At 40.8% G+C, this 25023-nt stretch overlaps 1 long non-coding RNA gene across 1 annotated transcript in view; it reads left to right on the forward strand.

Annotated features, from left to right (window-relative positions):
• Window positions 1-25023, forward strand: part of LOC132531468 (uncharacterized) — a 202213-nt gene that overhangs the window by 135317 nt on the left and 41873 nt on the right. The window contains exon 5 of the long non-coding RNA XR_009544111.1: window positions 14346-14464. This is a non-coding gene — a long non-coding RNA (uncharacterized LOC132531468). The remainder of the gene's footprint in view (window positions 1-14345; window positions 14465-25023) is intronic.

Raw genomic sequence — 25023 nt, forward strand, 5'->3', positions numbered from 1 at the left:
AATACTTGAGTCTTTATAGGGAATTTAACTGATTTATATGAGTTTTAATACTTTCATCTTATTTTACACCTATTAAGATACTTTATTATGATTTCTCTTTTTCCCTTTCCTTAATTTTGCTGGATTGATCAGTTGGTAACTATGCTTCCCACCACTAAGATGAGATTATTTGAACACTTTTAATTTTTCACTTCTTTTATTCTCTCCCTCCCCCTTCCCCATTTTGAGATCTTTGTTCTGAATTTAACTTTTATTTGGTTGGAGTACTTCCCAAGCAATTTCTTTAGAAAGAGCATATGTCTGTATATTTTCTGTGCCATTGTTTGTCCGAAAAATGTCTGTTGTTACTTTCATATATAATGATAATAGGAATAGGAATAGGCTCAGAATAGGAATCTTGACTTGTGGTCCTTTCTTTCAAATGTCTGTATATGTTGTTTCACTATATATAGAGTCAAGTAATGCAGATGAGAATCTGAACCTGGCCTGATTATCTTTTCATTTAGGCACCACATCTCTGCCTGAAAGCTTGTTGAGATTTCCTTTTAATCCCTGGGGTTTAGACATTTCACTAGGATGTGGTCAGGTTTGTTTCTTTTTTCCTGAATTCTGCCTATTACTTTGTGAGCCTTTTCAATCTGAAAACTTGCTGTAGTCCAGGAAATTTTTTTTTCTATTTCTTCTTTCATAATTACATCTTTTCCGTCTATTCTTTTTCTTAAATCTTGAACTTCTATGATTCCCATTTTGGGACTTTCAGATATGCCTTCCATGGATCACCTTTTTACTCCTAACTTCCCCCTCCTCTTTTTTTTTTGATAATTTTCCTTAAGGCTGTGAGATAGTGTCTCTATTTATGTGTTCAGATTACTCATTTCCCTTTCAACATTGTCCATTTTCTTTTTCACTTCTCTTGAATTTGGGGGTAACTTTTTATTTTGATGTGGTTTCTAAAGTACAGAAAATTTGCAAGAATGGTATAAGATATACCTTTACCAATTGTTTACATTTTGCCCCATTTTCTGTGAAATTTTTTAATGGGGAATCATATTTTGAATTTCCATTTATTCATAGGTAGTTTATAGTATTTGATGCTATTATAGTATTTGATGCTATTATATAGTATTTGATGCTATTATATTATTTGATGCTATAGTATTTGATGCTATTATTATTATTATTATAGTATTTGATGCTATTTGATACTATTATAGTATTTGATGCTATTTTTATTATAGTATTATGAATGCAATTTTTTTCATTACATTTTCTAATTGGTCATGTTTGGCATATGTGAAAGTTGATGGGGGGATAGCTATCTAGTAATCTGACTTTTTATTAAACTTTCCTATTAATCCTAGGTTTTTCAGTTAATTCTTTCATATTTTCTCAATAGATGATCATATCAGCAGCAAGTAATGACAATTTTATATTTGTCTTTTCTATAATTGAACCTCCTGCTTCCTCTTCTTATGTTATTATTTTGACATGGGCCTTCAGAATAATGTTAAATAACATCTGTTATCTTCCTGGTCTTGTTCCTGATCTTAATGGGCTTTCCCAAGAAGTTGGGGAATGTCACTTGTAGTTCACCAAAAAGCAAGATATTTGCTATTAGTTTTTGAAAAATGTCCCTTCTCAAGTTAAGTTCCATGCAGGTCTAGTTTGAGTTTTGATTAATAATAGATGTTAAATTTTATCAAACTTCTTTTCTGTACTTATAAGGATCACATCGTTTTTCTCATGTAGTCTATTAATATAGTGAATTTCTTAATTTTTTAAAATTGAGGTATACTTGGTGTACAGTATTATATAAGTTTCAGGTGTACAACATAGGGATTCACAATTTTTAAAGGTTATGCTCCATTTATAGTTACTATAAAATATTGGCTATATTCCCTGTGTTGTACTATATGTCCTTGTAGTTTATTTATTTTATACATAGTATAGTAGTTTGTACCTCTTAATCCCCTACCCCTTTCTTGCCCCTCCCTACTTCCCTCTCCCCACTGGTAACCACAAGTTTGTTTTCTTTATCTATGAGTCTGTTTCTTTTTTGTTATATTCACTAGTTTGTTTTATTTTTTAGGTTCCACATATAAGTGATATCATACAGTATTTGTGTTTCTCTGTTTGACTTATTTCACTAAGCATAATACCCTCAAATCCATCCATGTTGTTGCAAATGGCAAAATTAATTCTTTTTTTTATGGCTGAGTAGTAATCCATTGTGTATATATGCCACATCTTCTTTATCCATTCATCTGTTGATGGACATTTAGGTTGCTTCCATATCTTGGCAACTGTAAATAATGCTGCTATGAACATTGGAGTGCATGTATCTTTTTGAATTAGTGTTTTTGTTTTTTGAGGATGTATACCCAGGAGTAGAATTGCTGGGTCATATGGTAGTTCTATTTTTAGGTTTTTTTTTTTTTTTTGGTACGCGGGCCTCTCACAGTTGTGGCCTCTCCCATTGCGGAGTGCAGGCTCAGCGGCCATGGCTCACGGGCCTAGCTGCTCCGCGGCATGTGGGATCTTCCCGGACTGGGGCACGAACCCGTGTCCCCTAAGTCGACAGGCGGACTCTCAACCACTGCACCACCAGGAAAGCCCTATTTTTAGTTTTTTAAGAAACCTCCATACTGTTTTCCTCAGTAGCTGCACCAATTTACATTCCCACCAACAGTGTATGAGGGTTCCCTTTTCTCCACATTCCTGCAAACACTTGTTATTTGTGTTTTTTTGATGATAGCCATTCTGACAGGTGTGAGGTGATATCTCATTGCAGTTTTAATTTGCATTTCTCTGATGCTTAACAACGTTGAGCATATTTTCATGTGCCTCTTTTTCATGAACACCGTTTCATTGACCATCTGTACATCTTCTTTGGAAAAATGTTTCTTAAGGTCTTCTGTCCATTTTTTAATCGGGTTGTGTGTTTTTTTGATGTTGAGTTATAAATTTCCTAATTTTTAGCCAACTTTACATTCTGGGAATAATGCTAATTGCTCAAAATATATTTATCTTTTTAACGTACTCTTATTACATTTAATTTGTTGTAATGAGTTAGGATTTTTATATCTATATCTTATGTGAGTTTGAGCTATGGCTTCTTTTTTCTCCCAATATCCTGGTTTTAGTGTCACAGTTATGTAAACTTCCCATCTTACTGTGCCCTTAAACAGATTTTAAATAAAATAAGAATATAAGATGATAAAGTTTTGAGGCATTAATGAACCTCTTGAAGGCTAAATCTAGAAAGTTAGATGAAAATTAATGATAATAAAAGACTTACATTTCCTCTACTTGTCTCTTTTTGTTAGAACAGAATCTTTAAACATATCCACTGATTTTAAGACATCAGTTTCTTATGGCCTCATAGACACTGAACTAAAGTTGAAACATTGTCATTTTGGAAGTGTCAAAACCTTAGATTTGCAGAATACTTAAAAATTTATGTAAACTTATAAACTCAAATGGTACTCACAGTAATATAATAAAGAAAACACCAGTCACTCTCTTGACTGCCCCTCCTGTCCCAACCCTAAAGGCATCCACTTGATATATCTTCTGTCATTTGTCACCATGTTTCCAAATAATGAACATATACTACTCTCTCTAGTTTTGTCGAGTTATGTATAATCCACTGTTTTCCTATTATGGTAGCTGAATATTTTAACTTCCAAACACTTTCTACTCTTTTCCCCATTCTCTAATATATCTTTTTTTAAAAAATCCATACTCATTTTTGTGTTAAATAAATCTTGCACACTGCTGAGCTGAGTGGCATACTCTTATTACATTTCCTTTCTTGCAAGATACTTTGATTTTCTTGTCTTTATTCATTGCCTATCTTTTCATTTGCTTCCTTTTCCCTGAACCTACTGCTAGGTCTTCCAATATCCCCCAATACCTCTGAAGAGGGGCTTTCAGTACAATTTCCCACACAGTCAAACCTGTTAGATAACCTCCTTTCCATGTCTCTCCTGCGGTCTACTCTGGTGTCCTCCTGGCCTGCAGCACAGCTCTCAACCTGGGAATTCCTTTACTGCTTTCCTGCCCTGGGTCCTCTGCTTCACGTTTCCACAACTTCCTTTTTGATTTAGTCCCTCTTTTTGATGAAACATATATACCAGCAGCTTCCTGAGAAAGACCACTTGAGAGTAAAAAGTTTGGGACTTTGCATGTCTGAAACTATCTTTACCATGTCCTCAGGCTCGATTTGCCAGGGCATGACATTCTAAGTGGAAATTAATTTTGTGGGCATCATTCCTTTTCTTCTGGCTTCCAATGTTACTACTTATACATTATTTTCTTATCACTGTCATTATTTTCTTATTCCCTATGTGTTGTGTGAGATTTTTTTTTTTCTCTCTGGAAACTTGTTGTTAGGATATTCTTGTTGTCTCTAGTGAGAGTGAGTAATATTGTGAATAACTACTGTGTGTCCAGAGACTATTCTTCCTGCTTTGTATGTGATTCAGCCATTTGATCCTCAGACAACTCTATGAGATTGTTGATAACTATAATTAGTCCCATTTGACAAAATAGAAACCCATGACACAGAGAGTTTAGGTGATTTTCCCAAGGACACACAGCTAGTAGTTGATGCACCCAGGATTTATATCCAGTTCAGTTCTGCAGTCGATGCTCCTAATCATTATTCTTAGCTTCTCCAGAAAGGTAAAAGTAACCAAAGGGATTTCCCACTAATGCAGAGTTTCAAGCAGTAGGTCCAAATAGTAGGGATCAACACCACACAAAGTTTGGGTTCCTGACCGACTGATGCACAGGTCAACACTAATTATGAAACAATTTCTCTCTGTCTACAGGACCTTGGACATTTCCTAACAGAAACCAGCCAGCAGTGCTTTTTTACAGCCAGCAGGCAGGGAGTTTCCAAAGGCAGGACAGGTATAATTTTCATCACAGTCTTATACCACTTATAGCCAAAGAGGAGACTTGCAGAGGGTGATTCATCTGTAAGGCTGACCCAGCACCACTCTTCTCTGTAGCGAACACTCCTCTTTGTGACATCTTGGAGTGTCTTGTACCCAGATGCTGCCAAATGCTCATGCCTCTATCTTCTATGCTTAACTGCAGTCATAGTAACTTTCCTTCTCTTACTTCCTAGAATACCACTGGCACATGATCAATTCCATTGTGTGGTATTCTTTGTATTTTTTATTAATTTTATGTCTTCCCAGCTATACTGTGGGCAAAACTATCTTATATATCTTCTAACTCTTCATGGTGACAAAAAGATGACATATATATGAAAATGTATATGCACACACAAGTGTGTGTGTGTGTGTGTATGTGTGTGTACATGCTGCTTAAAGGCTTTTTATCATAAAGGTAATATGTCTTCATGTTTAAAAATAATTGAAACAGTGCAAAAGAGTGGAAAATGAAAGTTAAATTTTCTCAATTTGTGTATATAGGAGCATATATATATATATATATATATATATACATCTATATATTTTAATATAATGGGATCATATTATAAACACAGTTCAAAAACTTGGCAATTTGTAGCTGCAAATTCTTCCCTTTTTAAACAGCTGGTAGGATGAATGAATCAATTTTATTAACCAGTCATCTATTGATGGGCATTTAAGTCCTGTCTAGGTTGGGACTTTTTGTTGTTTTTGTTTGCTAGTACAATCAGTGTTGCAATGAATGTTGTAAAAACATTTTAATCACTTATGCAAGTATATTTATAAATAAATTCATTGAAGTGGGACTTCTGGGTTAAAGAGTACATGCATTTAAAATTGTGATAAGTACAGCTACATTTATTTCCATGAAAGTTATGCCAAATTATACTACTATAAACAGTGTCTAAAAGGGTTTGTTTCCCCCCCATCATATCCATTGTCAAATCATGGAGCTTTTCAATATTCCCTTATCTAACATGGAGGAAAATTTGCACATCTTTGCTATTTTAATTTTCTAATAATGATTGAAATTGAGCAGATTTTTAGATATTTGTTGGCATCTCTTTTGCAATGAACTGATTTTCATATCCTTTGCTCATTTTCTAGTGGGTTGTCCATTCATTTGTTGTTATGGTTTGGTTTCCTGTTTAATTTAATTTATGGTTTGTTTGTTGTTTTATTTTTTGGCATATTAATGAAATTAGTCCATTACCTGTTATGTGTGTTGCCAATATTTCCCCTGTTTTGTTATCTATCTATCAACCTAGTTTGTTGTCTTTTAACTTTGTTACTCTTGGGGTGTGTGTGGATGTGGGGATGTGTATGAATTAAGGCAGCTGAAAAGAGAAGAGGCTTGTTTAAAGCCCCTAAAAGCACAGAGAAGTGAAAAGGGTTAAGGAGCAGGAAAAGAAACAAGGGAACTTTCCCAGCTCTGTTGCGCATGTGCATTTTCTCCTTCCACAAGAGTCATAAGCCTTACTGGAACAGCCAGGAAGCAACCATTATCTAAACCTGAAACTCCTGTTGACATAGTTTTTAGAGGAAAAAAAGACAATAAAAATAATTTTTAAAAATATATTGTTAGATAAAAGGTAGCTTTCTCCTCAAAAAAAAAAGATTAAGGGATATCCAGGATTGGATGACAAATTAATATGCAACTTGCCCATGCCAACTCTTCCAGCCAGCTTAATTCTCATCAGCTACTATAATTTATTAACAGTGAGGTGAGAAAAGACATGAATCAGCTTAATGTGATATAAGTAGGGCGTTGCCATAGCAACAAGATGCAGTCTGTTTTCTACTATTTATGTATGGTTTATTTTCTCCAGAGCCTTTTGAGTTATTGCTTGAAACAAATGGAATGAGAAACATCTTGTTCTGAACACCTCCCCACACCGCCCCTCAGTGTGTATGTGTATATAAAGCCACATACTTTTTTAATGAGAGAAAAAACAAAAACACTTGAAATTTTTTTTAAAAATTGTTTTTAGCACAAAAAGCTAACTACATAGTTTCCAACCCAGTGTGATTTTTAAGACTCAAATGTTTTTTTTACTTTCACCTCTGAGACATGTGATTCCTCACTGAAACCTCTGGGAGAAAACCCAAAACACATGCTGGAAGCAAACCTAAGGCTAATATTGCTTCTCAAAGGAAACATTCACATTCTCTACCCAGACTTCATAACTGGCTGGAACCAACTCCCCACTCCTAAAAGGAGTGAGCATTCTAGGTCTGGTGACAATTTGTTATTTCACTTGATCTGAAAAATTCAGAAGAAAAGTCCAGTCCAGGGAGGAAGTCAAGGCCAAGTCTGTGAGCCTGTTGGCCTGTGGAGGACAACGTGGAACCTTAAAAAATCTTACCAGCCAGTAAGCAGCCCCATCCTTGCCTGAAGTACCCTGTATGGAATAGACATTTTATGAAGGGTCCCCATAATTTTCCCCATTGTCCACTTTTTCTTGAAGGTATAGAATTTAGAGTTTTTAGATCAAAGATGGACTGGTGGTCATCTCCAGGCCATAGAAAACATCTGGGTTTCAGTTATTGTGAATAAAGATCTATGAATATTCGTATACATCTCTGTTGATGAGCACGCACAGTTGAATAGAGTTGAATGGCTGAGTCATAAGGGAGGTTTAAGTTTAGTAGTTACTGTCAATGTTCCCAAAATGACTGAGCCCATTTACACTCTAAATACATCCTTGGCAACACTTGGTATGGTTAGTCTTTTGTTTTTAATTGAAGTATAGTTAATTTACAATGTTGTGTTAGCTTAAGGTGTACAGAAAAGTGATTTATATAGATATAGATATATATTCTTTTTCAGATTATTTTTAATTACAGGCTATTATAAGATATTGAACATAGTTCCCTGTGCTATATAGTAGGTCCTTGTTGTTCATCTATTTTATGTATAGTAGTGTGTATCTGTTAATCCCAAACTCTTTTTTCTTTTTAAACAGTAATAACTTTATTTATTTATTTGTTTATTTATTTATTTATTTATGGCTGTGTTAGGTCTTCGTTGCTGCACACAGGTTTTCTCTAGTTGCAGCTAGTGGGGGCTATTCTTGGTTGTGGTGCACGGGCTTCTCATTGCGGTGGCTTCTCTTGCTGTGGAGCATGGGCTCTAGGTGCATGAGCTTCAGTAGTTGTGGCACGTGGGCCCAGTAGTTGTGGCAGGCAGGCCCAGTAGTTGTGGCTCACAGGCTCCAGAGCACAGGCTTAGTAGTTGTGGCTCATTGGCTTAGTTGCTCCACGGCAGGTAGGATCTTCCTGGACCAGGGCTCGAACTCGTGTCCCCTGCATTGGCAGGCATATTTTTAACCACTTCACCACCAGGGAAGGCTCCCAAACTCTTAATTTACCCTCACTTTTCCCTTTTGTAACCATAAGTTTGTTTTCTATGTCTGTGATTCTATTTCTGTTTTGTAGAAAATTTCATTTGTATCATTTTTAAGATTCCACATATAAGTGATATCATATGATATTTATCTTTGTCTGACTTACTTCCCTTAGTATGATAATCTCTAGGTCCATCCATGTTGCTGCAAATGGCATTATTTCATTCCTTTTGTTGGCTGATTAATATTCCATTGTATATATATATACACCATATCTTCTTTATCCGTTCATCTGTTGATGGACACTTAGCTTGCTTCCATGTCTTGGCTATTGTAAATAGTGCTGCAGTGAACATTGAGGTGCATGTATCTTTTCAAATTAGAGTTTTATCTGTTCTGGATATATACCCAAGTGTGGCATTGTTGGATCATATGAGAGCTCTATTTTTAGTTTAGTTTAGTTTCTTTTTTTTTGCAGGGAGGGGAGGAGAAGGAAGGATTTATTATTGCTTGCAGCAAGTAAGGAGAACACTAGGGATTTTCCCAAAGCAGTGTCTCCCTGAAAAGCAAAACTGGGGATGTTTTAAGCTAAAGGTACATGCATATTCATGAGGGTGCTTGAGCAGAGGAGAATTCAGCACAGAATTGGGGCAAAGGTCGACAGAGTCCAAGCCTTAGTTGATTGAAGTCAGGAGGGTCAACATCATCATTCTGTCCTCCATCTGGGTGGGAGCCTTAGCTCTTGAAGGTTTATGGCCGACCTCACAGCATTTCATCACACATGCAGGGTAAGGAGTCTACAGCAGAGTTCTGGAGGTCAGAGTCCAAAATGGGTCTTGCACAATGAAAGTCGAAGGCTTGTTCTTTTGGAGGTTCTAGGGGAGAGTCCATTTCAGAGCCTTTTCCAGCTTCTAGAGGTTTCCCACATTCCTTGGTTCCTGACCTTGCATTGCTCCAGCCTCCACTTGCATCCTCACATCTTCTTCCTCTATTTTTAGTTTTGTAAGAAACCTCCATACTATTCTCCATAGTGGCTGCACCAACTGACATTCCCACCAACGGTATAGGAGGGTTCCTTTCTCTCCACACCCTCTCCAGCACTTATTAATTGTAGACTTTTTGATGATGGCCATTCTGACGGGTGTGTGGTGATACCTCATCGTAGTTCTGAGCTGCATTTCTCTAATCATTAGCAATGTTGAGCATGTGCTTGTTGTGCTTTTCATGTGCTTGTTGGCCATCTGTGTGTCTTCTTTTAAATTTTAGCCTATTTGCATAATCCTGGTGACTAACGATATTAAGCACTTTTCAGGTGTTGGGCCTGGCACTTGGGGCATTATGAGATCTGTACCTGCCCAGAAAGTATCCCCATGCCTAAGGGACTGAAACATTAAATAACAACTAAAAAAACACAATGACAGATGGAAAGAGAGACCACAGAAGCAAGAAAAAACACGTTTCCTGCTTTTTAAACAAAGGGGCCTGTATTTTCATTTTGCACTGGGCCCCACAAATTATGAGCCTGGACCCCACCCTCAGCCTGCTGAATCCACATCTTCAGGGTAGGGGCTGGAATCCTGTTTCCACTGCCTCTAGGTTAGTTGAGGTCATTCTCTCTCTGCATCTTGGTCATCTAATTCCAGCATCGCCTTCATTCTCCCCACCAACCCCAAACCACTCTCTGCTTTACAGCCAGAATGATCTCTCTAAAACAAAAATGGGATGCACTCTTCCTTGCTTCCCATGTCCCCATTTTCCTAGGGTTAAATCCTGGACTCTAACACCGTTTACAAGGCCCTGCGTGACTTGCCCCCTGCTTGCTCTGCAGCCTTGGCTCTCTCCATTCTCAGCCTCCAATCATAGGAAATTACTTTCAGTTCCTCCAAAGTGCACACTCTCTCAGTCTTTGGTGCCTTTGCACGGGCTGCTCCCATTGTCCCATCATTCTTCTTCGTAAGATCTCCCTACCCGCTTCTTAGTGTGGTTAACTCTAACTCACCATTCAGATCTCAGGTTTAAAGTCTCTTCTGTGGAAGCCTTCCTAGACCCTCACCCCCTATTTGCTCCATAACGCTGTCATGCTGCGTTATAATTGCCTATTTACCTACTTAACCTCTCCCATTAGATAATAAGCTTTATGAAGGCCTGTATCCTTACCTTCTAGCACAGTGCCTGGCACATAGTAGGGATTTTGTTGTTTGCTGAATGAACAAATGAATATTGGAGCACTTCAAGTTCCTTAATATAGAAGGCAAGTTAGGGATGGGGGAGGGGAAATGAGACTGAAGAATGAGCAGAGCCCAGATATGGAGGAGATCATATTTCAGGAAAAAGTTTGATTTTGGTTGTGTCAGTGAGAGGGAGACTGACAAATTTTACTCCCTGAATTCACATCCCTTAAGATGGACTGTCACTCCATCTCCCTGTTCCACATCACCTCCGTACTTTGGCTTCTGCTGATCTCCTGTCTAAAAGTCCATTCCTTGTTTCAATCACATCTCACCTGGTCTCTGAAACTTTCGCTGACTCTCCAGACTCTTCTTTTCTCCCTAAGATTCTACAACATTAAGCCAACACTACACAATCTGTTACTTGGTTGCGTTCCGCCTGCCATCATTTACTGTGTGTCACGTTGTCCTCTGAAAAACAGGATATAGGGGAGAGTGACTATAAGCAAATAAAAGAGGAGATTAAAATAAACATTGCAAAGTGTGTCCAAATGAATATTATCCCTCCAAATAATCCTCATGTGAAATCATTTTGGAACTCATCTTTGGGAATGGGCGTCAAATCCATTTTATGCACTGTAAAAGAAATAGAATTGTTCTTTATTGTGACCCTGAATTTTTGGCCCCAAATAATATTTACTTAGCTTGTTCATCTACCTTATTTTTCAGACTTGACTCCAAATGACTTTTATCTGTAACTGTAAATGTTCAATCAGAAAAGCAGAGGCACTATGAGTGATACAGAACAAGGGATTTATTCTATGGATGAGACTTTACACAGTTGTGGGAGCTGGTGAAGAGGCATGTTGACACTGCATCTGGAATGGGTCTGAGGTCTCTTTATATCATCAGCTGGGAATAAAATATAATATGAAGAGTGGGAGAAGGAAGACAAACAGGACTCCACATGGGTCTGTCACTACCACCGTCACTGATTATGAGCATGACCCACAGAAGAAGCTTTGCCCCAGAGCTGCACCTGTGTCTGGTATCTGACCCTGGAGTCAGAGAAGCTGGAGCAGGCGATGCAGTGGCAGCTCCTCTGAACCTTGCTGCAGCACCAGGCCCACAAGGGGAGGCCCCTGGATCAACAACAGTGTGTGCAAGCTGCAGTGACACCTTATACCCTATACCAACCTGCAAATTCTCTCACGACCAACCCTAAGCCAGCTGTGTACATGGAAGGATGTTCTGGGAAATGTAGTTCATCTGACTACGTTGCTGACGCACAATACCAGCACAGTTATAAAACTCAAGCTTGACCCCCCAAGGGATGGTTTGCCACCATTGAAAGCAGTCAAAAGCAAATGCCAGTACATGAGGTCCCCAAAGTGCTAGACACAAGGGCAAAATCTTTGGAATGAGTGGCAAATGCTTCCAAGAAGTTCAGATTGACTTCTTTAAAAAAGGACAAATGTTCATTTGGGTGTGTAACATTTTAATGTCTTGATGGGGGTTGCCAGGAGTGGGGGGAAGACTAGTCATATTATTTTATAAACACTCCTTCTATTTTCATTATTTCCCACTCTGGTTCTCAAGTTTACAGATCTTTTTGTTTTTGCTGTTGTTGGTTATATTTTACTTCAACTAAGTATTATGGCTGATTCATCAGTTGTTCAAAAGTAATACAAAGGAATGAGTAAATCCTGGGAAAGTATCCCAGAGCTGGCTAATAACTTCTCCCTTCCCAAGGTGGGTGTTCTTGCTACTTTCTCTTATCATGATATACTCCCTAACTGTAGAGTTTAGAATCCATTTTTTCTCTCGAATTTTGGTCCTCTGGCCTTTCACCACTTCCATGACATCTGTGCAAGTCCTTTCTTGTTATATGGCCCATATCAGCTTCTGTGTTTTAGGTCTTTCTAAAGGCTTTCTCCTTTAACGCTGACAATGTGATATGGATGATCTTATTCTTGTCACCCTAGGCAAACCCAGAAGCCAGCAAAAATGGTCTATGGGTATAAAAAACCTAAATAACAAATGGTGTGGTTAATAAATTACATTTCTGTCAGCCTGATCTCAGTTTCCTTTTTTATTTCTTAAACAAAGCCTAGAGGCTTATGATCCCTAGTGTATCCACCGCCCTGACATTGCTTCTAAGTTTTAAAAACCGTGTTAAATACACAAACACAAAATTTACTATCCTCACTATTTTTGGGTGTACAGTTCAGTAGCGTTAAGTACATTTACAATGGTGTGCAATCAATATCCAGAACTCTTTTCATCTTGCAAAACTGAAACTCTGTAACCATTAAACAACTCACTTGCCCCTCTTTCTAGCCTCTAGCAATGATCATTCTGCTTTCTGTCTCTTTGAATTTGACAACTCTAAGTACCTCATATAAGTGGAATCCTAGAGTATTTGTCTTCCTGTGACTGATTTATTTCACTTAGTATAATGTCCTTAAAGTTTATGCATGTTGTAGAATGTGTTAGAATTTCCTTCCTTTTTAATAATAATACTGAATAATACTCCATTGCATATATATACAACATTTTGTTTATCCATTCATCCATCAATGGACAATTGAGTTTCTTCCACCTTTTTGCTATTGTGAATAATGCTGCTATGAACATGGGTGTACAAATATTTCTTTGAGACCTTGCTTTCAATTTTGGGGGGTATATACCTAGAAGTGTAACTGTTGGATCATATGGTAATTTTATTTTTAATTTCTTCAGGAACTTCCAAACTGCTTTCCATAGCAGTTGCACTATTTTACATTCTCACCAACAGTGCACAAGGGTTCCAATTTCTTCACAACCTCACCAACACTTGTTATTTTCTGTGTTCTTTTTTTTTTTAAAATAGTAACCATCCTAGTGGGTGTGAGGTGATATCTCATTACAGTTTTGATTTGCATTTCCTTAATAATTAATGATGTCGAATATCTTTTCATGCTTGCTGTCCATTTGTATATCTTCCTTAGAGAAATGTCAATAGCTCAATTCTTTTTATCACTGGATAATATTCCATTGTATTGATGTACTACATACAGTTTATTTATCCATTCATATATTAAAGGACATCTTGCTTTCAAGTTTTGGCAATTATGAATAATGCCTCCATAACAATTGTGGGCAAGTTTTGCATGGACATAAGTTTTCAACTCATTTTGGTAAATTTCAAGGAGCATGACTGCTGAATCATATGGTGAGAGTATGTTTAGTTTTACCCTATCTTCCAAAGTGCCTGTACCATTTTGCATTCCTACCAGCAACGAATGAGAGTTCTTGTGGCTTTACATTCTTGTCAGCATTTGATGTCAAAGAATAGAAGAGGGAGTAGATAGTAGACAAGATTATACCCACCCCTTCCTCTGGAGCTCCCACTGCTGCACTGAAATATGTGTTTCTATGTCTCTCTTGAGGCCAATCTACTTATTTATCTTTGTATAGTAAGAAGTATAGGGTCTGGCAGAGAGTAGATGCTCACTATTTGTGGAATAAATAAGTAAAACAGTCACAAGTGATATTACCAGTTTCTGGAGAAATCTCTGTGGCAGTGATTCTTAACCTTGTCTGCACATTGGAACCACTAGGGAAACCGCAGGAAAATGCAGAAGCCTAGGTCTCACTCTCAGAATTTCTAATTTGGATGTTCTTGGGTAAGGCCTGGACATGAGGATTTTTTAAATATTGCCAGGTGACGGTAATACAGGTATCCCCCAATTTTTGAAAGTTCCCTTTCCACCACATCACTTTTACAAAAGACTATGTTAGTACCTGTTTTTGCTAAAAACAACAACAAAAATCCAGGGAGGATTTTCGCTTTTACAGAAAATGGTGAAAAGCTAAAATAACGTCAAGCATTTGTTTTGCAGGGAGCAGTTAAAGAGGCAGAGTTTCACCCCAAGCAGTGAGCGTGGCACCATCCAGCTCCCTCTCCGGGAACCGTGCTCAGCATCTCAGCATCAAGCTGCCAGAGCTCTGAACTGTGCCTGTGAGTATCTGTGCGTTATCTTGATTTATTTAGTGCATCCTCAAGCAAGATGCATCCTAAGGTAATTGCTTTTTTGATTTACACCATCTTGGCTTCAAATGGTTTCATAGGAACGTTCTACTTCCCGAAAGCAGGGGAAACCTGCTGTATACAGTCCAGACTAAGAACCACTCGAGGGAGCATAAGAATCACTTGGAGGACTTGTTAAAACACAGATTGCTGGGCTTCACCCCCGGAGTGTCTGATTCAGTAGGTTTGGGGCCCAGGAATTTGCATTTTTAACCAGCTCCCACGTGATGCTGATGTTGCTGGCCCAGAATAGAATAGACTAGAGAGAGAGATCTCATTCAGCTGTGAACAACCCACTCTTCCTTTCTCTTATTAACTTCATACTTGTCCCCAGGGATGGACTTATGAGTAGTGTACTCTTACTAGATATTTTAAATATTTTAATATATACCCTTATACTTCCCCCAAAAGAATTTGCAGTGGTAGTATGATTTGAAGAGAAATCGAAAAAGTTCTCTGGTAATTTACTAATTCATTTTTTTGGCTGTTAAAAGCTTATCAAGGCCTTTATCACAAATATTACATATAATGCAGATTTCCTCCTTGGAGGAAATAGAACCCTGGGCTCAGCGGGGAGAAAGAAGATACTGAAGGCAGACTAGGATGGGGACATGCAAAAGTACTGACTTAATATCCACCGGGAACTGCCTGGGTTTTGACCCTCAGGGTTTTGATTCCTGACAGCCCAGGAATCCTGTCTTCAGTCACTGGCTGTTCTGTTCCTTATCTCCACTTGTCCCCACCCCAGCACGAATCATACCCTAACCTCCCAGACTGACTAAGTACTGCAACCTCTTCTGTTCTCCTGTTCAAGTTCCTCTTTGATCAACACTTTTTGCCTCTCTGGGTTTCAGCGGTGTCATCTGTCAAGTGGGGAAAGGAGGATGAGGGAACAAGCAAAGAGGCCAACTTGGTTATTTGGTCACTGTGATTTCTACACTAATTCCCTAGTTTTGGGGCAGAGTAGCACAAAGGCTGGCAAACCTCAGCTTCGCTCTGGAATACCCAGCCTCAGAAAGAGACTGAAGGGAAGTGAGTTGGCTCTTCCTTATTCGCCTTATGGGGTCAACCCGGTGTAGAGAAAAGAGACCTGGACTGAGAATTAGGCGTCCTAGGTATCACCTGAAAACAAACCAACAAACAAAAAAAAAACGTACAACCTAAAAGTTGAGTGTTTTATTCTGGGACCTTACAGAGGACTATAGCCTGGGAGACAGCTTCTCAGATAGCTCTGAGGACTGTTCCAAAACGGTAAGAAAGGAGCCAGCTTATGTAGGAGTTTTGCTGAAAACATGTAGTCAAATATCAAAAGATTGCTGCTAGTCACAAAAAAACAGACTTCTCAAGTTAATGACTTCAGTGCTTTTCTATGTATGGAAAGGTACAAGAGTCTGGGCTCATTGAAATTATTCCTTTGAAAGGCATCTTAACAATCTAGGGCTAGTATCCTGTTTTTCTCCATCCTGAACTCCCCTCAGGGTGCACCATCAGGGGCGGCTACAGTGGCTGGTGGCTTGATGGTGTGGTCCCAGTTCTACTTTCCACCTTCTATGAGATTTGGGGCAGTCATTTCACCTTTATGGGCCTTCTTGTTCCCTCATTTGTTAAATAGAGTTAGCTACAGCATGAGCGTGTTTGGAGGATCAAATGGGAGATTGGAAGTGAAAGCACATGGTGCTTATCAAATTATATATTTTATATTGGGGCCCAGGAGCCCACTGTCCTTCCAGAATATTGTAACTGAGAAGGGGCACCACAGTACTTGTATCTTCACCCCATTCTATAAACATCATCAAACACGGTAGAACATACCCAAATAAACCAGAATGCATTTGTGCTCATAAAGAAAGATATGGCAGAAGCTCAGTTGGAAATCCAATCCAGGTTGGTTCCAGAAACACACATTTTATACCAAATTTTGCATCCGTGATTCCCCTACTCCTCATACACATCCCACCTTTCAGCTCAGTCCCTGGGCTATATTCTTTTTCTCTAGCTCATAATCCCCAAACTCAAGGGAAAATATCCTTGCTGGGCTCTGACTCTCAAAAGGAAGAGAGAAGATTGCCAGTGGCGTAGAAAGGACAATGCTGCTAGCCCCTGAACAGACCCCGGCACCTTCTAAAGGAGAAATCTCTTGTAAGCTGTGCTGTTCCATGAGCAGTGGGCCTTGGCCAAACCAGAACTGAGGAACTCTCCTCCCTTCATTGAACATTTAGAACTGTATTTTAGGTTGTTTTGTTGGTTTTATAATAAGTATGCATGACTTTAGTAAGCAGAGGAACCAAGGATTTTTATTTAACTATAAAAATACTTTATTATTGGTAGAACACTGGTCAGAATTGTTACTGTATTCTGTTTTTGTTGATTGTTTTGAAGTATACATATATAATAGGGACAATATTTTGAGAGTACTAAACCAATGTTATTTTCATCCTCTGTAACTCATAGATCCTAGAGTTACTGAGGCTCCCATATCAACCCAGACCAGAATAGAGAAGATACTCCTTTAGCTGTTATCCATGAGGCCTGGTGTCCCACAGGATAGGAGGCTATGGTGAGGATTGTTCATTCTGAAGATGGACATGTGTGGGAAAGGAGAGACAGTAGATCCAGAGGGAGATAGAGATGGTCAAATGCCAATGCCGGGGTTCTAGGCCCTCCTTCCTGGCTGAACCTCAAGGTCAGGAGACTGTAGAGACATCTGGCTGGGCATCGGGGAGCCCAGGTTAATTGGATTTGGTGACTCCATTCTCAGGGCATGATCTGGAGAGGCTGCAGGCCTCTAGGAGCCCAGACTTTAGCTTCTCTATATCCAACCTGGAAAGAATGATGGTGTGGTCTCAGAGAAGGCAGGAGAGCAGAGGCACTTCTCTATAGCCTGTGTGTGGCATACAGCGTATCTAGGAATTCCCAACTGCCTTAGTAAGGTAACACAAAGGGGCTTAGGCCTGATGGAATAGCCAATCTGGAGTCAGGATGAAAAAAACGCCAGTATGTAGATGCTTTTTAAAATCAGAAGGAGTGTGTCTGAGAGCTCAGGCTCCAGGTATGTGTGCCAGTGAGAAACAAAAGATTGGATGAGGCCAGTCCAGAGGCCAGGCTAGGAAGCAGGAAACATGTGGCTCTGAGCCCTCCTCTCTCCTGGTGCTGTGAGGTCATATAAGCTCCCACTTACCCCAAATGTCTTTTAAAAAGGAGTGGGAGAGGAAATGGAGAGAACTGAGCATTTTTGCAAACTCTGGATCATTCAAAAGAGATTATTTAAATGGAACAAATGGAGATACGGATGATTTGAAACTTTTCCACCTCTCACTACTCATGGGTTGGGAATTTGAGGGGGAAATTAGATCAGTTATGGAAAGATAAAGAAGTTTTATTTCCTTTGTACAACTGAGTAGTGCAATGTGTAAAACTCCAGTGCTGCTCCACATATGTGCTGTTAGTTAGATGATATCAATTGTTTACCCCTTGGCTTTGCGTGCTTTCTTGATTTGCACAATATTTAGTCCTAGAGTCCTTGAAAAACAATCTACACACACGTAGTAACATCATAGCCCAGTTACTGCCGTGACCACAGCCCTGATTCTGAGTCACCAGACTCCACACCTTGTCTGAGGTCACCCTGGGTTCTAAAGGCACCTGGAACACTTCTGTGAGCTATCATTCAAATATTTTGCCTACTTTCATCATCCCAGCTTTATATCCTTCTAGAAGAAATGCCCAAGAATTGTGTTATAGTCCCCAATTTTAAAAAGTAGTTTTCAGAGTGTTTTATTTGTGTTATGTCATATTGTCCCAACAACTCTGTGAGTCAGATGGAAGAAATGGTAGTAGTTCCATTTTACAGTAAAAAAATCAATTCCCAGAAGCTTAAGTGTTATCAGTCAGGGCCCAGTCATGAAAACAGAAAGCATATTAGGTCCTTTAAAAGAGAGAATTCATTATAGGGGATTGGTTGCAGGCATTTGTGTACTCAAACTGTTCACACCAGCTTGTGAAATTCAGCGATGCCATCTTGATAGTTGAAAATTATACATGGTGAATGATCTATATTACAAAAATCGTATATATTACAAATCAGGTTTCTTTTGTTTTTGTTTTCCGGAGAGCTGGTTATTAAATATTTACCAGCACATCACTGGTTATAGGTATTGGAGGACTGGGAAAAAAGGGAACATTGATGTAACAGAGATAGTAACTGGAGGAAGCAGTTACCATCCCAGGACCAGAAAACGAAGGAAAGAGGTTGGGTTACGAAAACCTAGGAGGTCAGAGGAGGGCCCCCCAGAGCCTGGGCTGAGACTGCAGAGGGGTGGCTGCCCCCCTGGTGCTGATACACCTGAGGGGCACAATGATACTGCATAGGGGTGCTGAAGGAGCATGGAGGCCACAACCTACCACTGATGCTGGGGTGAATCTGATAGGGATAGCAAGCCAGCAGAAAGGAGTGTGTCCTTCCTCCTCCTCCTGCCTTGAGTCTCCCTCAAGTGCCCTATTGGCAGAGCTTAACAGAGAGCAGCGGCAAAGGAGAAATGTGGTTTGCAGAATCCCTAGCCGCAGTGTTTAAAGCCATATACAGAAGATGGGTGGGGGTGAGAGACAATAGCTTAAAAACTAGCACATTAAGGGACTTGCCAAAGGTCACATAGTAAGTGTCATCTGCCTTGTTCCCTTGATATTTCAGGGCCTAGGCAAGTCCCTGGTATATCATATGCACTCAGTAAACAATTGTGGAAGGAAGGAAAGAAGGCAGGCCAGAATGGCCCAGCACACAAAGGCGAGGAGAGTCCAAAATATCCTTGGTCGCCACTCCCCCACCCCCAGTGTAAGCACAATCACAGCATGGTGTATGTCTTTATACTTGACCCGGTTGTCTCCCAGTGCTGCTGTGGGAGCTGCCTAAGGAGGTACTACAGCCTGGTGCTTTGGAGAAATGTTATGGCTTCAAATCCCAGACCCACTATTTAAGAGTTGTGTGGCCTTGGGCAAATTACTCAACATATCTAAGCCTTGGTTTCCTCCTCTATAAAATGGAGAGAATAATAGCGTGTAAGGCTTAAACAAGGTAACAATTGTTTGTGGCACATGTTCAATCAGCGCTCACTGTTACTCCCACCCTACACCCCAGAAGGGTGATCAGATAAATGGCCAACTGAGGCCAGGCTGGGGCCAGTGATCCCGTCGTTGTTCTGGGCTTCCCCTCCCTGCTCCCCAGTGCTGGCCAAGACCCGGGCTGGAGGAGCAGGGATCTGCTCAGGGCTGCTACAGTCAGGCCAAGGGTTGCAAGATGGAGGCCAGGCTGGCCAGACCCAGGCTCGGCAGCCCCGGAGGCTCCCATACACGGCACTGGGAACCTCACTGCGACTTGGAGATGGGAATCTGTGTGTTTCCTAACAGCTCTATGTTTCAAAGCAAGTTTACTCCCGACAGAGACAAACGCGGGTGTGGCGGTTCCTTGCATTCAAAACGAAACAGAAGAAAAGAAAACAAAGAGAACCCCCGCCCCCAAGCCCCGGAAGGCCTGCAGACCTTTTCCCAGGCAAAATGTGCAGCGAAAGAGGAGGGAGCGCCTTTGTGGCTGCTGCCCGGATTTAAAGCCTAGGAGCGCAGCCCTCTCGGGGGCTCAACTACGGGGTCCCGCGCCTCAAAGGCACCGCGGCCCCAAAGGCGGGGGGGGGTGAGGCTTGTCCCGCCCAACGCCGGTCCGAGCCGCTCTCCCAACCGGGTCCCGGGCCGCGAAGCGCGGGAGCACCGCCGGGCTGAACGCGCCCTGCCCCGGGAAGCACCCGCTCCCCCTGCCGGAATCCCGGGAATGTCGCCGGTACGGGAAGCATCTGGACGGCCTCTAGGCAGAGGGAGGGGTCAAACCTGGAATTTCTCGGGTGCTTTTGCACAAATTCCCCTCAGGTTTTTCAGCCCCGTGAAGTTGAAGCCCACGAGTGTGAGAAGGAAGTCGCCTGCTTCTTCTCGGGGCCGACTTTGTCGCGGCAAAGGCTCCCAATCCCCGCTCTACAAGCACCCAAACGCTCGGATACCCTTCCCGGCTCGAAAGATCCCTTCTTTGTGTCTGAGAGAGGAAAGCCTTCCCCGCCTGGAAACCCACAGGGCCAGCCCGGGCAGGTGTTTCCAGCTGGATTGTCGCCATCTTGTGGCAGGATTGGGTGGCCACACTGGCGCATTGGCCAGACCATCCTGTCTACGACTTTTTAAGGTCCCAGAAGTACCTTTCCTTCTTTCCCCCAACCAGCTAGGAATAGAAGAATTTAAATCATGTTCCCTGGGCACAGGAGTTGAACTATGAGGCGTCTGTCCACTCCTCGCTCAACTGCACGAACGGTGTCTTCCTAAAGGCAGCCAAGCGTTAGCTGAAGAGACCAGCCTTACTGAGGGGCTCTGCCTCCTCAGGCACAAGAACCCACCTGAACGAGGTGCCCATCCCCCACCAATTTCCCACGATACAAACTAATGATTAAGAAGGCAGAGTCCTGTTCCTACTGCTTAGTAATGTTATTCTGCTTGATGAGTATTATTAAAGGACCCCTGTTATTAAAGACTCCCTGTTATTATTGTTATTATTATTATTTAGCACGTAAAATGTATTCTGTAGTTTCAAAACACTCCGGCTGTTATCTCCTTGGGCTTTCCAAACACTTCAGAGAGGCAGGCAGGTGACAACTTCATTTTATATAATAGGGAAACTGAGACACTGTAATTAGTAACAAGTTCATGGATTGATGAGTCAACAGTAGTCGTTTCTTCCTGGATGATTTCTGTCTTAACTCTGAAGTGTCATAGATGCCAGTAGATGATAAATAGACACCCCAACTTGGGAGACTAGTTTCTCTCACCCACTTTTATGACCCATTGTAAATACATTAGAAACCCTGTCCCAGAAGCTTTAAAACTTATGAGTCATGTGTTCATTGCATTGAACATATGGGTGACGTTAATTGCATTTTATTTTATTTTTACAAGTCAAACACAACCCATTAAAGTAAAAAAGCAAGGATGTTACAATCAGTAGACCAGATGTACCTTGATCTGGAGGATAAATTGGTTTTCAAGCCATTCATTCATTATGAAAATACCCCATTCATTAGACATAACAATCATAAAAAAGACCAATAAAAAAACCGACCATCTTATTTTAAAGTCTATTATCTTCTTAGAGACAAGAAAAACTCTTTTCTGCTTTCAGACTTTCTTCTTTTCAAAAAAGTTTTCAGTCTTATGAGTAGGTGCACTCATATTACCAGAGGGCCTTAAGTTTCTTCAATAACTTTTTTCTTTCCAAAAGCAGCAACAAAATTAATTGCTTTGCTCTGCTCATAGAAAGCGGTCATATAATGCACTCCCCTTCTCCCTCTTCATCCCTCCTCCCCCCCAAAAGAAATATATCCTGTCATTCTGGAAGTCTCCAGTGGAAAGCCTTGGGCTTGAATTTGAAGCTGGGTCAGGGATGAAGCAAAGGAGGGTTTGAGAGCCTTGTCCTATCCCCAGTTGCTGAGTTAGCTTAGCCCCCAGCAAAGCTATGAAGTTGAGGAAGTTTGTCCTTGGAGGTTTCTCATCCAACCTTTAGTGTTCTGTTTTTACACAGTTCTCACCCAAAATAATAAATTTCTAAATGTACATGTTTAGAGAAGTTAAAGGAGTTGTTTTCTGGTTTGGGGGGGGAGTCAGGCTAGACTTCTTAACCTTCCCTTATATTCATTCAACTCATTCATTCACTCAGAAGGGATGTATTTATAAATTGCATTAATAAATAGCTACTCTTGATGGGCCTATGATAAGCAAGGCACTCAAATTCATTATTCTTATGCAGCAGTCCTTTAAAGGAGATTCTCATTATCCCCACTTTACAGGTGAGAAAACTAAAGTTTAAAAAAAATCTCAAAAAACCTGCTTATAGTCACACAGCTAGAGGGACAGCTGGGATAGGAACATAAGGTTGCAAGTTCTGTGCACTCAGAAATATGAAGCTCCCTTCACCCTCTGGATTCCTTCAGGTAGGAAAACAAGACTCAGGAGTGTGATAGGTAAAGAGGAAATGAATTGAAAAATAATAGAGTGACAAAACATTCCCGGCCAGCCTCATCCTTTTGTCTCTGTCTTAGGCCAGCTGCACACGGTGGAATAGGGTGATGGGTTGATGGAGAAGCACATGACTCTCCAAACTTTTTCAGACTCCTTCAACTTCCAGCCAATGGGGAAGAGGGTTCTCCAAGGAAATCCCAGCCTTCACAGGGTATGAAGAAGGTCCAAAGCCCTAGGCAGTCCTAGTTAGAAAATAAATATGTAGGTGTTTACTAATGTGGCAAATGGGAATTTTTCCAGGCGGTACAGTATACACTGAATAAGGAAAGGGTAACATAACAATGGGGGCGGTGATTTCCACTTAACTGTGAGATTTAAGAAATTGATAGGAAATTGACAGGCATTGTGGAACAGTGTTTGAGAGCACTTCTCTGGATCCAGACTGACTGTATTGAAATCCCAGCTCCATCACTTATTAGCTGTATGACCTTGGGCCAGTAATTTGGCCTATCTGTGCCTCAGTTTCTTCATCTGTAAAATAGGAGTGATTATAGTACCTGCCTCATAAGGTTGATGTGAAGATTATATGAGTTAATATATGTGCTTAGAGCAGTGTCTGGTCCATGGTAAATACAATGCAATTATTCGTATTTATTATCATTATGGTGGAGAGAGTCAAACTTATCTGGGCTCCTATCCCTGCTAGGTAGTCCTGGATAAGTTACCCAACCTCATTGAGCTTCAGTGTTCTCATCTATAAAATAGGGTAATAACACCTATGTAGGCAAGGGGCATTGTAAGGAGTGAGATAACATGCATGACAATACCACAGTATTGGTCATATAGTAGTAGCTCAATAAATTCCCCTTTCCTTTCTTTCTTTAATTTAATATTAATGAACTTTTTGGGGTGTGTTTAGTGGTAGCAAAAGAATAGTAAAAATGAAAATATATGTAAACTATAAATATATCTCATAATTAAACTATATAAATTAAGATATCTTTTATGTTAAAAAGAGAACTCTGGGGACTTCCCTGGTGGTCCAGTGGTTGAGAATCCATCTTGCAATGCAGGGGATGCTGGTTCTATCCCTGGTTGGGGAACTAAGATCCCACGTGCCACAGGGCAACTAAGCCTGTGGGCCACAACTACTGAGCCCACGCGCTCTGGAGCCCACGGGAAGCCCGATCACCACAGCTAGAGAGAAGCCCTCGCGCTGCAATGAAGGATCCCACGTGCCCCAACTAAAACCCAAAGCAGCCAATAAATAAATAAAGCTTAAAAAAATAAAGAGAACTCTGCGGCTGTAGGGATGTCATAGCACCCAGACATAAAATGGCAGCCAAGCAGGCCTGTTCCTCGGGAAAACTGTGGGGCATGTCAACAGCAAGCCTATCCCCCTCTTTCTGTGCAGTGTTTTGGTGGGGTTCAACCCTGCCTTCCTCTTCAGACTGTTTGGAGGCAGGATCTTTGGGAGGAGCAGGGGATGGGGTGAGGAAAGTGACTTGGAATGACTCACCCAGGGGTCACCATGCTCACCATTGCTTCAGCCCCTTTCTTTTTCCTTGAAGTTGAGGTCTGAGGGACTGCAGCAGGGCTGAGGTGGAGGGAGAGGCTCAGGGTGGGCTTCTGGCACTCTACGACACCCTGGACCAGGTAGGGGTCCAGAGCACCCTTGCTCCTTGCTCCTCAAAGGGTGGCATCAGGAGCATCCAGGGTCCTGTTAGAAATGCAGAATCTCAGGTCCCACTCAAAACCTACTGAATCAGAATATTGTTTTAACAAGATTCTCGGGAGGTTTAGATGCACATCACAGTTTGGGAAGCACTGAGGTAGAGCCCGTGAAGCCCACAGTAGCCACTTGGTCTGTATGGATGCTGGGGTTGGGGCATCTGCTTTAAAGTGTGTGTCTCCTCTTTGTTTCCTCTTCCCTTGAACCCACACCGTGTGCCTTATAAATGGAGAAGACAGTGGCTTACTATGGTGAGAGTGGCCACTTTAATTGATCATAACTCACAAGATGCACAGAACTGGGAGGTGGCCTAGATGACAATTGAAAACTCACTTTGGTAGCAGGCAGGGTTGTGAGGGCAACAATCAGTCAGGCCGTATCTATGGAGCACCTACATGTATCAGGTGCCTACTGTGTGCAAGCACTGTGGATGACACAAAGAGATAGCATGCTATGTTGGAAAGCACTGATCTGGGAGTCATCAGGAGATCTGGGCTCTGGTCCAAAATACATTGTTAAGTAGCTGGGCAATTCCCCTCACCCCTCAACATCTTCCTTTCCCGTCTGAAAAACGTGTGGGTCAGATTAGAGAGTACTAAATTCCCATCCAAATCTAAAGAGATGTGATCCTAGTAGCCCTAGCCTCAAAACCTTAGTCTAATTGAATAGACAAAATGATTTTAAATGATTACACATGAAACAGAGGGCAACCCAGGGCAGG

This window comes from Lagenorhynchus albirostris, chromosome 13, assembly GCF_949774975.1.
Source record: "Lagenorhynchus albirostris chromosome 13, mLagAlb1.1, whole genome shotgun sequence".
Classification (NCBI taxonomy): Eukaryota; Metazoa; Chordata; class Mammalia; order Artiodactyla; family Delphinidae; genus Lagenorhynchus; species Lagenorhynchus albirostris.